The sequence below is a fragment of the Monomorium pharaonis genome, chromosome 7, assembly GCF_013373865.1.
Source record: "Monomorium pharaonis isolate MP-MQ-018 chromosome 7, ASM1337386v2, whole genome shotgun sequence".
NCBI classification, from domain to species: domain Eukaryota; kingdom Metazoa; phylum Arthropoda; class Insecta; order Hymenoptera; family Formicidae; genus Monomorium; species Monomorium pharaonis.
The window spans coordinates 6,432,519-6,448,213 of NC_050473.1; the positions used below are offsets into that span (position 1 = coordinate 6,432,519).

Genomic DNA, 15,695 nt, shown 5'->3' on the forward strand with positions numbered 1-15,695 from the left:
GGATCTTTTTTTTTTCTTCTACAATTATTAGCTCTTTATAGTTGTAACTATTGCACAAAATGCTTACAGTTAAAAATAATTTAAAAAATTACAGTAATATTATGAAACTTATAATAGGATTTTTTATATTCTCTTTTATCTATCTTTTTATATATAAATTCTCTCAATTAAAAATTATTAAAGAGATTTAAAAAATTCGAAATTACAAATTATGGTATTTACAAGATATTTTTCTATTCTCCTTTTGAATTTTCCAGGATAGTAGTAGTCGTTAGAAAATAATCAATTACGATATTGTCAATCTTAATGTTGCTATCAATCGCTATTAATCGACAATCCCGCAGTAACGTGAGTCGCTTCTTGCGGTGGCTCTGTAATTTACAGGAATCCAAACTATGTACGAACTACTTTCGTGTGTGGCTTGATCGACCGCGCTTGAGCTAAGTCGCGCTCCCCGGACAAGCCGGCTTTCTCGGGCTTCGTAAAATTGTCGCCGAACAACTTCTGACGTGCTCCTATACCTGGAGATAGAAATCGAGCGAAGAAGCAAAATTGAACGAAAACGTTCGACGTGTCGTGTGTCACGAGAAATTGCATCCGCCACGTTTGAAAGCCTTGAATATTTGAACGCATCTCTCGCGGGAGCGGGATTAAAAAATAGTCAGATATCCAAACATACCAGGTAAACTCAAATCACGAGCTCTCGCATATTTTATTTTTATCAAACGCCCGATTATAGTTGGTAAATTCGTACCGGTCGCCTAAATCAAACCTCATTAATGTTTCATATTTGAAAAATAATAATAACCATCTAAAAAAAGATTTATTTAGGATATTTTTAATTAATTGTACATACATATTTATAATTGTTATAAAAATTAAATTATCATTTATGTAAAATTTAGCAAGCTTCTTTAAATCCACTTTACAAATTTTTAATTATGCAGGTAATGAGTATTATAATAAAAATAAAACTGAGATTAAATATATCACGTTCTAAAATAAATTCAAACCAGTTTTACTTAGGCATTCTTATCTTTTTAAAGTATTTATCTTTTTTTAATATTAATCAAATAAATATTCTTTAACAATATCTTGAATTTTTAATTATTTCAACTCATAATTTCGATACTTTAGGTTTTAGGCGATACAATCTAGTTGACTTACAGATATGATTTAAGTTGACCAAATCGTATTACTTGCAACGTGTTGCATTATGATAAATTAATTTATTATTAAATAAAAGATTAAACGTTGCTGCAATAGAAACTGAAATAAGCTTCATGTTCCTTTATCTACAAATCAAATGAGAAATATAACAACAAAAAATTAAGCTGTACGCGCGTTCGGCAACCCCCCTCCTCCCTAAGTGTTAAATTGTATCTGTTGGCCCGAAAGTAGCCTCGACTTTGTTCTTTGTTCGCAGGATATTTTCCCATTAAGTGCATTCATCCTATGCGTCCATTGTTGCGTCCGCGGGGGCATCCATTGTTCTCAGGAAAGCCCGCGTATTGTTTCGCGTATCGCTCAGCTATTGCTGATTCTCCCGGTATCGCGCGGGTATCGTTAAGAGATACTGCGGACTATTTTTCAAAGTGTCATCGTGCATGCAGCGTCCGCCAATGATACACGGTAGCTCCGCGTTTCTTTCCTCAAACGTTGTGTATAATATGCAACACACCTAGTACACTTGAAGACGCTGGCATCATCTGATAATGGGAGATGTTTGTCGGGATTTATGAGGTTGTACACGGAGCGCGACGGTGGGGTGAAAGCAAAGTCTCGTCGTCGTCGTCGTTTCCCCGATAAAAGAGAAAGATCAGCAAAGTGGGCAGGAAGAAACTTGCGAAGTCGATATCGCTGGGAAATCGGGCAACGGGAACGCCTCGTTTCCTCCGATTTCCAGTTTCTTCGTCCCTCCTCCTTCCCCTCCCTTCCCTCCCTTCCGGTTTGACCGATACTTGCCGGGATTTCGTCAGGATTTTGGATACAGAGATAAAGCGCAATCCGACCGTTTCTCTTTCCACGCTATTTCGCTTCGTGTACTCGCTGCTTTCCGGCTGTCAGCAAAAAGGAAAAAAAAAAACGAAGAAAAAGAAAATGTCCCCGAGCTTCGTCCAGGAGCTTCACCGCCGACGCGCGCGCACGCCGGTCTTCATTTATTGGTGTTTTATTATCCCCGTGGTCCGCAGGCAACTACTACACGCGCGACGAGAGAGAGTTTACGATCTGTGATATAAAAATATGAAATACACACAGCTGCGCGTCACGTGGAAATATATAAGACCACGGGATTTCTCCTTTACACGCGCCTCGCGCGCAAATGATCGCGCACGTGTCCTCCCGCCGATCGGATATCATGAAATTCAAATAACGTGCGGCGGCGCTTCCTAAATCTGTCTCGCTCGTTCCAGCAAAGGGGGATCTATGAAATCAGGACATCCCCGCGTGCATTATTAAAGACAAGCCGCGAGGGGAGGAGCGCGGACGCTAACGAATTCTGCCTGGCTGCCTGGCTCGGGCTCGCAGAAATTCAGTAGTGTTAGAAATTTATATGCCGGCGTCTCCGCGTTCCCTCGCAGGCGGCAGCCAGAGCCACTCGGTCGCGGTGTAAGAAACTGTGTAACGTGAATTGGATTTAAAGACGAGATGATCAAGCGAGTGTCGCGTCGTTGAAGAAAAAAAAAAATTGAAAAACCGATTCGACGTAATCTGAAAGCTGACCGCGATATTTGCGAGGACGAGGGAAGCCCCTTTTTGGAGAAATAAAAAGAGACGACTAAACGAGACGACAAAGGGTAAAAATAGATTAAGTCGGTCATACGTGTAACTTTCTTCTTTTAACATCGCCCATATTGCGATCGTTTGAATTGATTTAAGGATATTGCTTTGGCTGTACAGCACCAGCTGAAAGTTGTCGAATTTTTAAAACTACAAGCTTCGTAGGTTTTATGTCCGTTTCCACCGTAGTGCAAAATTTGAACCAAGTTTAACTTCGATCAACATTTTCCATTATTTTTTTTTTAAGTGAAAGCTTAAATTAATTAAATGATATTCATGTCAATTTTTGGTCGGTTAACGAGTTTGAGCAGTTAAGCAGAAAATAATGCGAAATGTCAATATTTGAGTTAGTATGAAGTATATTCTGTACTCGATACCGTATACACAACATCTTGCATGTGAATTATTATGATATATTATAATAAATTAGATTTTATTATCCTCCGATGACAAGGGTACGTACGTAAAATAAGAATCATTTTCTCCGATTGTATAAAATTGTTGTTCTTTTTTTATATTTGTTCCATTTGTGTATCTTGATAAAGAGAACAATCCGTTCAAAATATTGTTCATATAAACATATAAATATATAAATATATTTATATATATCTTAATATAAAAATTTTTTACCGGAAAAATTTAAACTCCAAAAAAATCAATTAAATTTAAGTAATTGTTATGTCTATTTTCAAGTGTAAATATTATAAATTACGTTAAACTAATTTTAATTGCAATATTTAAATTATGACACAAAATATACGTTCAGCTGATTGAAGGTAAAATTGAATGTAAACAAAACGAGTTGACTAAAGATTAAACTGCGTTCAAAATGAAACTCTATTCACAGAACTGAATCACGTTGAAAATACACGCACGTTATTTTTTTTCTAATTATCAAAATTTTAATCGTTGATTAGTGAATGCCCTTGGCAAATTTTGGTTCTGAAACCAATTGCAAAAAAAATAATGCAATACATAATTTGGTTTATAACAGTTTATATAATGTAAAATGACTATGTTTTGCTGCAGTTTTTAAAAGAGTTTTTAAACGAGTCAACTAATCTAAATAAATTTTTGCACGAATTTTTATTACAATTTTATTAGCAAAATGCAATTTTACATAAAAATCAAGAGCAAGCAAACAAATAATATTTAAAACGGTAAGAGAATCATATCGTTTATCCAGGCATTCAAACGTAATAACAGAACAATCTCTGATATGTCATTCTGATATTCATATTTTTGGCAATATTTCGAGATGTGACACATATATTCTTAAAAATAGTGACGATGGACCGGAAAGTAACGTCAAGATGACCGACTTTTAACTGACAAACAACATGAGAGAGAAAAGAATGCGGGCCGACGGCGCGAACAAGCGAAAATCGATAGCGATTTTCCTCCGAAAAGAAATCAGCATCGACGGGAAATCTTGAGGCCGGAGATTGCCGTTAAAAAAGAAATACAAGGAGAACAGACGGTAGGGAGAAAGAGAGAGAGTTGCAACTTATTCCGTTAGCGTTCCGCTGCGCTGAGGAGAGGAGAACAGGAGGCAAACACGAAATAAATTGCAACCGCCAGTTGATCCCTCCGAGATTTTCAATCGCCATTAGCCCGGACGGAAACCGATATTGATTATACTTCGGAAAGTACCCCGGCATTGTTGCGAGGTACGTTCGTAATGCGATGCGAACGGCCGGAACACGACGCGCGGACATAACGCATTAATTTCCATTTGATTCGGTGCGACGTTAAAAAGGAAGGGAGAAAACACAAAGAAAAAGAGAGAAAACATCAATTACAATCGGTTACGATCGGCTAATCGAGCCGCGTATGCAGAGAGATGAGTGTGTCATTTATTTTATATCGCGGCGTGTAATTACGGTGCGGCGCGTAAAATGTAAAATGACTTTACGCGGACGCTGTTTCGAGCGGCCACGCGCCTTTGATTCCCCGACGATTTAATAAGTCATAAATCATCGCCCGGACGGAGCGTTCGGGTATATACGTATACGTCATCGTTCAGCGGAGCGTACGTTCGAATATTTCATCATTTTATCCCGGGACATACACGGGCACACGCGCACACGTGCGCCGTGCACATTATCTGCAATGCAAAACGCATCGGGCGTCGAAGTTTCCCATGTACGTACGTACGTTCGATCTATCAGATTTGAGGATGGGGTGGCGGAGGAGGGTTGAGGGGGCGGGTTTGCATCGATAGGGATACGAGACGCGCGCTCTCGGCGAGACGTCACTTTTATCGGGGGACGATCGATTTCCCCGATGTAATACCTGAATGGCGCTGTTTATGCGCACGAGAGCACGGCTCTCTTTTTAGAGAGGAGCGCGCGCGCCGTATCTTCAATTTAATATTTACGCAAACACCGCGGCGCATATATGCATGCATGTGCGGGAGGTGTATTCTTGCCTGCATGCACGCGTACTCCCTATATTCATCGCGAGTAACGCCCCTCTGCCGAAGTAGGTCGACCGACGAAATCGGCAATCCCGCGATCCGGTGAGATCGCGAGGGGTGTAACGAGAGGGCCGGAAGCTGACGGGACGCTCCATCGGTTTCAGGACGAACGCCAGAAAATCGCCGTAGCTATTAGAGTTCGATCGGGACCGAATTCTATTGAAAGAAAGTGGCGGGAGCCATTATTCACGGGGAATTTTTAATATTCGAACGGAGGAACGTAATTTCGGTGATTCAAATCGCGATGCATGAAAAAGTAGATGCATGAATTTTTTTTTTTTTTTTATAAGAAAAGTTCCACCGCTCTGTCTTCGGGTCGAGCGCTACTTTAAATTCTTGAAACAATATTGAGATCGACCGATGAAAATGTCAAATGTAAATCGAAGGAGGCGGCATTTTCAACCGAATTACCACACTGATAGAAAAATATGTGAATGTTGCGCCTACAATTGCATAGTAAAATAATTATAGTCGGAAATATCATTTTTATAATAACTGTTATGATAATATTAGTAATAATAATTATATATTTATAGCGATGCAAACTACGAAAAAATTGTACTATAAATTATACAGATTTAAAATGCACCACATGGTTATTATTACTAATATTATATTCTAATAATAATAATATTCTTGATTATAATTATTTTACTATGCAATTATAATCACAATTAATACGACACATTCCTCTATCAGTGTAATAATCGTATTTAAAATTTTTCTCTCTCACTTGTGCTTAATATTAATTCAAAAAAGCGGAATAAAGTATTACATAATCGTGTTATAATGAAATCATTGAACATATATTGCATAATTATTATTCATAATAATTTCTCTCTTCGGCGTTTCGCGGCATGCGAATATTTTCCATTCAAAATTTCCTCTCGACTATCCGCCGTAACACATCAAAGATACGGTATCTTCATCAAAAATATTCAATATCGCGGGCATCGTTAGACGCAGCCTAGTTTTTGTAAAATTCCACCGCGCGCATACTCTGTTTCTCGCGGGTTATGTATTCCGCTTTTCAAAATATTTTCTTAGCGCAGCTGACGATTAAATTGCTTTTCCTGACATGTCCCGAGCAACCAACCCTTTGGCCACTCACGGCGCGCAAGTCCTTCATTACCACTAAGTACTTATTCTGTGGACGTGATGGGCTACACGTTTTTCATCGCGGTCGTATAGTACCATTTGCCAAATATTTGTTCGCGCGGCTACGTCCGTCCGATTACTTCGAACAGACGGAAATATGCGTAGAAGGTGCAAGTCAAAATCGAGTTCGTCCGAATTCGATTGTGAAATAAAAAACCAAGTCGTATATATTACGGGTTACGTAGCAAAAGTATAACGTACGCTTTTGACCGCTGAAATCATATTATGTAATATAATATTATGTATAAGGTAAGCTGCATGGGATGAATGTGTGCTTTCTGAATCGCGAAAGAATTATAATGGAAACGTTACGTAGTGATAAAAAAAAATGGAACGAGATACTTACGCGAGATACGTTAAATTCAGCTAATGCGTTTTGAGGTATTAACTTTACCATCAGATATACCAGATGACACGTGTTGCTCGCCACCCCATTATGTACTTTTAATGATTATAGCCCCAAGATAGGGGAAGATACGGGAGAGTTCCTGAACGCGTGCCGGTCGCCTAAATCGTATCCCATCGCTATATTTTGTATTTTTACTTGAATATAAGCAACGTATTGCGTGATAAAAATTTAAAATAAATGAGAAACGAGTAATATAGATAAAAGTTTAATAGGATACACCTTGTTTTGTACGAGATAACATTTTAAAAAATCAGGAACAACTGACGTTGATTTTTAATCAACTTCTGTAGTTGATAATCATGCAATTTTATACCGAATTTGTTTATTTTCACAAAAAAGATTTATTGTAGAATATCTCACGTTTATCGTGTTATATATATATGTATATATTTGCAATTATTATAAAGATTAAATCGTTATTTTTACAATTAAGTTTCCTAATTTATAGCATTAATTTTATTACAATAAATAATAAGATTAATAATTAATAAATAATATAAATAAAAATATGTCACTTACTAAAATAAATTAAAGCTACTTGTATTTCGAGGTCTTTTCTTATTTAAAATATTTGATTCTTTTGTTAATAAATTAAGTATTATTATTAATAATTCCTTATATTTTTAATTATTGTAATTCGTAAATTTAATACTTTCAAAGGCAATATAATTTACACGATTAATCGATTGTCTAAAGTAAACCTTTGCAAAATGTTGCAAAAATATTCATTTATAAATTAATTTGTTATCAGTGAAAAGTTAATCATTACAGTAATAGATACCTGGAACATCAAGCTATAATTTCTCACATTTATTTGCATATAAATTATTGTTAAATAGTAAATATAATAAAATATAATTCAAGTGATATGTATTCGGCAACTCTCCCTTACTTCAAAAAAATTACGTAAACTGTAAGTTTTACTTTCGCGGTTTTTATTTTCCCGCGCGTTCGACCTTTATTTTATCATTCATGTGCACATCAGAAATGCTATTAATAACGACGGCGCGACATCCGCGTCCTACGACGGCAAACACTCTCTCTCTAACGTCTCTAGATATTAATAGAGAAAAGCCTATATACGAGGCGGAAAAGAAGACATGAGCAGCGCGTCATTGATCCACGTGTGATTACGGTCATTATGCGTGTCGGATTTAGTTTGTACAGGCTCTTTGAAAACTAAAGTTCGAAACACGTAACACCTTTTCGCTTTTAATACGCACTTACGTATTCCAGGGGATCGGAAATGAGTCTACGTAAAGTTGACCAAGTTCAGACGCGGCTGTAACTCCTCGCGGAATTAAGTTTGCGCCTTTGATGCACAAATAAATGAGCACGAATAGAATGCGAGCACGTGCAACTTTTCAACAGTCTTCAAAAAACATGGCTACTATTAAACGGATTTTCTCTCGGAGAAATAATGCAAGTTGCAAATTTTATTATCACTTTTCCCGCGTCCAGACGGCTTGCCGCAGTAAAATAGTATTTGCATTAAAAAATATTATAAAAGAAGAGAGATTTGCTTGAAGCGCTTTGAAGAGAAGTGCGCATGTCCGCCACGAATTGACTCGTTCTGTAAAATTTGGCGTAATTTCGTCATACGTTTAATTTGGCATGCATGAGCGTTGCGCGTGTGCACGTATGTAGTTTACAAGTATTTCCCATCTCCGTGTTGTTGATTTTGCGAAAATGATCGATGGACCGGGTAAACCGAAAAAGCGCTTGAGGTTTCTGCGTATTTCTAAAATTGCTGCTTCCACCATTAAAAAAATTTTGCTGTAGCTTTTCCAAAAATTTGTTTCCACCCGAATGTTAATACACTGATAGAAAAATATACGATGCGACTGTAATTGCATAGTGATTATAGCCAGAAATTATCATTTTTCTAGTAACTATTATAATAATATTAGTAGTAATAACCGTATACTTATAGTGATACCCACTATGAAAAAATTGTACTATAAATTATAAAATTCTAAAATATAGCTTATGGTTATCCCTAATATTGTATTAATAATTACTATAAAAATAATATTTCTAACTATAGTTATTTTACTATGTCATTATAGGCGCTAAACATTTTTCATTTTTCAACATGATAAAATTCTAAAAACAAAATTGAACGATAACGCGCCAATATGAATTTAAAAAGAATAAAAAGATATATAATTTGTTAAATATATTGAAATATATACCTTAAAAAAATGTACGAAAACAAAAATATCTTGTAACAAATGTCGATTATTACGTATTGGCAAATTATCTCCATTGCATAAATAAATTTGCTAAACAAATGATTTCACGAGTAGTTTCATTAGAATTTGTCGCCTAATAATGGAGATTTACGAACATAATACCTACAAGGGTCGTGATACCGTTTTCTCTTCTATAATATAGTCTGTCTAATAAGAGAACGTGATCAGCATAACTTTTGTTTGGAAAACATTAAAATGGAAAATTTGGATTACAGAGCAAATAGCGTGAATCCTTCTATAATACGTTTTAAATAAAAAAATTATTCATCGTCCGATCTTTATATAAGAAAAAGATATATTTATCGAGTGAATATAAAATAATTCAAACCGAGTTTCCGTGCACACTAGAAAAGAAATAAATCTTCCTAGAAAAAACGTAGACACATGTAAAAATTAAAGCTTCCTAGGGCAAATTATATCTTTCCATTTTTTTATTATGATAAATAAGTTTCAAAGTTATGCCGGCCACGCTCTCTTAATAGACAGATTGCAAATATTATTTGAAAATATCCGCTTAAAAATTTTTCAAGTAGCGACATATACATGCATGATAACTCGATTTGCGTTTACGTAACATTTTATGAATCTTTACGCTCAATTTTATTCACGTGGAACTTTTTTTCTTTTTTCAGGATTCTGCGGATCCTCTGCGAGACCACGTTCTGAGAGAAAAATGTACGTTTCGTGGAAACCCAGCACCTAAAAGACTAAAGGTAATTTATATGTATAAGATTCATCCGTTCCATTCGCGACGGCGGAAGTGTCATGCCGTGCGTGACGCACCGACGATGCCCGTAATTTTGTGGTGGACGTCCGTTGCGTGCCGTTTTCAAACTTTATGATAAATCGCCATTATAACGCACGGCACGTCTCGAACAGCCGGGGCACGATGGAGGATAAGATGTTTTATGTACCGTGACACATCGCGTAGCGCGCGCGCTGGCGCTCTCGCATTTTCCGGACGGAAAAAAAAGCGCACCGTGGAACAATTTTTTTTGTTTCTATCCGGTTTCCCTTTTGCATAAAGAGCCTCGAGGTATGTTATCCGTTATTCTGGCAAAAAGTTTCTTCCGCCGAAGAAACTAAACTCCCACGACGATGTTCCAGAGAGAAATTGTATTTGATTTAGCCACGGCCAGAGAGGAGCTAAAGCGTCAAACATGACTGGCATAATTGCGTGTAATCAATGCGTCGCTTAAATGGTCGATTATCCAGCATTGAGGGTTTGTGGCGGCACTAGACAATCCATTGTATATTTGCATAATTATGATTTGGCCTATTTGGGAGAACAATATGCTTATACGTTCTATTTCGCTTTCGATGTGTAAACCACATTAGAAAACAAAAAACAATACTCGAAAGCAAGTTTTAATTGTAATATTTAATGGCCATAAAAAACTGATTGTAATAACAAAATATACGTTTCTATGAAGTATATATCATTAAAAAAAATTTTTAATTAGTGTTTATTTGCTAGGAATAAAATTTAATTTTGCCATATTCAAATAAAAGTTTATTTCAATAAATGTTCCACAAATAAATTTTCAAGTATTTTCTCTTTGGTATGAGAAAAAAGTGTTTGGTATTTGCGATGGTAATTGCATGTTGAAATAATTGAAATAAGTTGAAATAAGAGGTTCAGTTTTACAGTTATTATTATTGCTCTAACATCAATGATCTTAGCTCTATCAATTATGACAAAATTTTACTATAAATTACAATAATTTCAAATATTAATATGCATTGAAAAAAGATGCTAAAAAATTTATTTGTAGAATGTAAATTTATTTCATTGAAATATAAATTTTTTAATATAGAAATAAAACTGTACTCTTAACAAATAAAACAATTAATAAAATAAAATGACGTATATATATGTATTTCACAGGAAAAAAAGTATATATATTTGGCCCCGTTACAATCAGATTTTTATAATTAATAAAAATCGAAGAAACAAATAACGTTCGCTTGCTCAAATTTTTTCAATTTTATTTTCTCAATTTTTTTTACAATAAAATATCCAAATATATGGAGCATAAATATAAAATAAATATTTTTATGCAGTAAATGCAATCACAATTATAATAAACGTAATTATTTTAGTAGCAATAAAATCTAATAGCTATAATTTACGTAACAATTATAAATATATATTCGACACCGACAATGACTCTGAATTACAATTAAATTGCATAATAATTGTATCTATTTTTTTTCTGGTTACAACTCCGCGTTTATGTAACCATAAGTAACGTTGGAATGTGAAAAGTGCAGTCGAATAAAAGGGGATAAAAAATTTCGCGGAAGCGCTTCCCCGCGTTCAAACGTCAGTATTTATCTCATCCGCCGCAATATGATATATCACAGTCATATGAATTAAAGTGATGCACTTTGGATTTTGCAACTTGAAAAAGAAGATTACTGTCATAAATTTTCCTCTGAACTTGCTGCACGCGCACTCCTGAAAGCGCTCCTTTTTCTCTCCCGCGAAAAGAGATACGAGCGATTCCGCATTTCCTCATTCACCCGATGCGAGAATAAATATAGCGTTGACATATACTTTCCGACGTCGCGATAATCGTCCGGGGGAGGGGGGAGAGGGAGGTTGTTAAAAGCGACCGCCTGCGATAAGTGCCTGCTCAATACACGTCACGTCGGCAAGTCGACGACGTTAATGTCGTTGGGAAATATTGCTGCGTCACACAGCAACGACGCTCTCGATTAAACCGACCGTAACCCACGTAATCATGCGCTTTCAGACGGTCACTCGCAACAGCCGCTGTCGCGTAGGATGAAAATGATATCCGCGTCTATATCGCGGGGAGGGTAAGCGTTCTGGTAGTATTCCAGCGCGAACGGCACGAACCCACGCCTTTATCTCGTCCGGCTTGGCAGCGGCGTGCAACGACGTGTGCAGGTGAGTATTGATCGTCGCGGAAGAGTTGCGGCAGGGACGAATGGCAGGCGAAGAAACGACGCCGAATGTAAACGGACGCGACGTACATGACCGGGGGATGAATGCGTGGGCGGACCAATAGTGGAGGAGCCTACCTGGGGAGGGAAAAAAAAAGCCGGATTATTCGCGAGAGATCTGGGTCGCTCTCTCTCTCTCTCTCTCTCTCTCTCTCTGTGTCCGATGACGGCGCGGAGCAACAGGCGACCTGTAGATTTCGAGGGGGATATTAAGGCATTGCTGTGCAACCGGGCATAAGTCCGGCCGGAGGTCCGTGACGTACGTTAAATGTGAGTTTCGTATTTACCTAAATGTATCTTCCACTATGTACTTTCTATCGGAACTTTCGTCGAATCGAAACCTGAACAATTCGTGCACCGCCGAAGAATCGTTGAGAAAACGACGATGTTGAGCGACGCTGGCTGGCTTTTGGTATACATCATATCTCATCTTTCTTATCCCGAAAAAAGAAGTCGTTAACTCGATTAGATTTCTTAACTTGATTAAAATTCTTCAAGCACTTGCACTATCGCCACACGGAGAGAAAGATTTCTTTAGATTTAATAATCAGTTTTGTTTGACTATTCCAAAGCACGTATTTCTTAATAAATTTTATACACATTTCTTTAGATTTAATAAAATTTATTAGAAACAAAAAAATATATACTTTGGATTAGTTGCACAAAATGGTTTGTTAAATTTAAAGAAATCTTTTTCTCCGTGCAGAAAGTTTGAGACTAAAGATCTATACGTTAAGACTATTTTCAAAATGATTTGGTTAATTGATATCATTATTAATTGATAAATAATCAGCTAAAAAATTGAGTTAAAATTCACAATTTCTGTAAGATATAATTTAACACTTGCAAACGCAAGTTTCATCAGCTTAGTTATGAATTATCGTACTCCACTTTTTCCCCGACCGCTTTTTTTTATTTCGCTTTATTGTGCTTTACTTTGTTATCGTTGCGTTTGCTGTTACGATCGCGCAACATGTAATACACGTCAACACGCGGACAGGTTCAAAAAATGACCATTTGGCGACGGCCAGCGTTAAGGCTCTTATGTAGATCAATGCGCGACGTTGTGCAAAAAAGCATAAAAGAGAGAGAGAGAGAGAGAGAGAGAATTTTTCGTCCCGGAGGTGTAACTCTCTCGCGTACGAAAATCGATGTAATTCCGTTTGAGTTTCAATTTCCGTCGCGTCGCGGATACGGAAAAAAAATAAAGTACCTTGCGCCAATCGTCGTGTTTTTGTTCGCACGAATAAATATATAGAGATCATTTTGCTGTGTCCGTAATATATAGAAAATCGGAATTCATTGAATATTTATTGGTCCCAATCCCACGTGGACACGGTACGTTGTACATTGCAGATCTATACACGACGAGTGTATAGCACCTACAACATACGCCTGCAATGTTTATAACCGCTGTACGTAGCTACAGTTCAGAATTTAATATATGCAATATGGAAACATTATAAAGCGATTTATAATAGTTAGAGATAATTTACAGATGATTTTCTTCATTATAACTGTATTACTCTAATTATCTTTAACTATCTTTTATATTTTTCCTTTACATATATTTTATATATAATATATATATTTTCTAAAACGAAATTATTTCTCGGAAACAATTTATTAATACTGGTAAAAACGTAATCTGCTTAAATAACTAGAGAAATGAAAATCCATATAGTTTATATATTTATGACATTTTTTTCTGTACAATTTTTCCGCTGAAAACGAATTCTTCGAAAACGCGAGTAAAATTTGCACAATTCTCTTATGTAAATTGCAGAGTATATTACTAATAATATTAGATTATTTTACATTGTTTGTAGCGTTCCCTCAAAACTTTGTTTAATTTTATTTATACATTTCTCTTTCCAATTTTTCTCTCATAGCGTGGTTTTAAGCATAAAATCTGAGTGTGGCGCAAATTGGTACACCTGTCAATAAGACAGACTATAAGATAATAAAAACTATAAATAGAATAAAAGGTCCAGCATTATGACAAATTTATCGATTAAATTAGTAAAGTTTATCCTTGTGTGTTTCGCACTACATGTTGCCTCTTGCGGAATAGCGCATTCGTACAAATCGATAAAAAATTTTACATCCAATTGAAACGTATCCAAAGGAATTTTCATCTATTGATTATTGCTATTTGCAATAGTATTTCGCATCGGGACTGCATGGGGCAGTCGTTCTCTACTTGACACTGTGCGACTACATCCACTTCTAGAAACAAAGCGTGCCAGAAATTCGATAATGCCGGCGTTAAAAGACATTTGATATTTTCAAAGGTCAATGTTCAAGCATTAAATTTGAGCCCTTCTTTTGCATATCGGGTTCGTCATCTGGGAGTTTTTAAAAATAATAAAAAATGCGTTTTTAAGGCGTTTTAACTTTAAAAAAAAATCTGACGCGTGGTAAAAACATTTTTCACTTACAAATTTGGATTCAGCGCAGCAGAAACTACTCGTCCATTTCGAATCACAATCGCAAAAGCCGTGCAGACTTGTATGTACAGCGTTTTGTAACCGGTCATTCGCACGTGCATGCATATATATCTCTGATTCCGCTGGCAGTGCATTAGACTGCAAACTGCGAGCAATGGTGGATGCATACAATTCGGAGTTACCGCATGATCGATGCGCCGTTCCCGCCTTTGTACTCTTGAGGCTGTGTGAAAGACGAGGTCGTTGACGATCGCCTGTTGCTCCCATTCGGAGATGCGACCTGGTGCTACGCAGTCGGAGTGTTGGCAAAGCAGCCTGCAACCACGCTTTGTCACGCTCGCATTCTCCGAGATTATCAGGGTGTTAATTTGACAAGCATAGATGTACATCTGGCAGAGAAAGAGAGAGAAAGAGAGAGATAGGGGAGGAGCACTTGCTAATTATTGCAACTCTCCTTCGAGCGTTTAAAACAGTGCCGTCCACTCCCTAAGTAGAACGAAATGTCACTCTAAAAAGTGAAAATTGAACTTATTCAATGATTCGTTACCTTATGTATATAAAATTAACATTTTCATCTCACAGAACTGAATAAAATTCCCATACGAGTTAATTTATTAAAGTGGCAAATCACTCTAACGTCTAATAACTTTAAAGTGACGTTAATTTGATATGTATTAACGTTTATGCTGATTGCTTTTTTTTTAAACACATAGAAAAAAGAAAATACTACAGATAAATGCAGAATACAGGTCAAAAATTAAATTGAATCTTGGACAGCACTGGTTTAAAGCAATCAACGTCAACGCATGTGTAGATAAAGTTTAAAACAAATATCAGATTTCACAGATGTGGATTTGTTATACACGTGATACCGAATGACTTTGTGCAATTGTAAAATTTTATTTATCGAGAAATATTATTTGCCCTGCGGCGACGAAGTTAATTTCCCATTCGGGCTCCGAAAATCCCGCGAGTTTTACTGAACTGAACCGTAATAAAATTAACTTTAAATAATTTATTATTCCTCCCCTCGGGGGGGAGGAATGAAAGATTCATCGATCTTTTTCACGCAACGCCGAGTGATGTGACTTGAGGAAAGATTGGGATCAAAAATATATAGGCCTTAAAAACCAAGGGATAAATTTTAGTATAAAGGGTTGGCACAGGTAATGACATAAGGAGACAAAGTC

The 15,695-nt window shown here is 36.5% G+C and overlaps 1 protein-coding gene across 3 annotated transcripts in view; it reads right to left on the reverse strand.

The window, feature by feature from the left end:
- Nucleotides 1-15,695, reverse strand: part of LOC105837107 — a 92,045-nt gene that overhangs the window by 29,454 nt on the left and 46,896 nt on the right. The window contains exon 2 of one of the 3 annotated variants that reach the window (XM_036289864.1): nucleotides 14,688-14,894. The exons of the other annotated variants lie outside the window; for them this stretch is intronic. The gene's annotated coding sequence lies outside the window, so the exon portion shown is untranslated. The remainder of the gene's footprint in view (nucleotides 1-14,687; nucleotides 14,895-15,695) is intronic. 3 annotated transcript variants of the gene reach the window in all.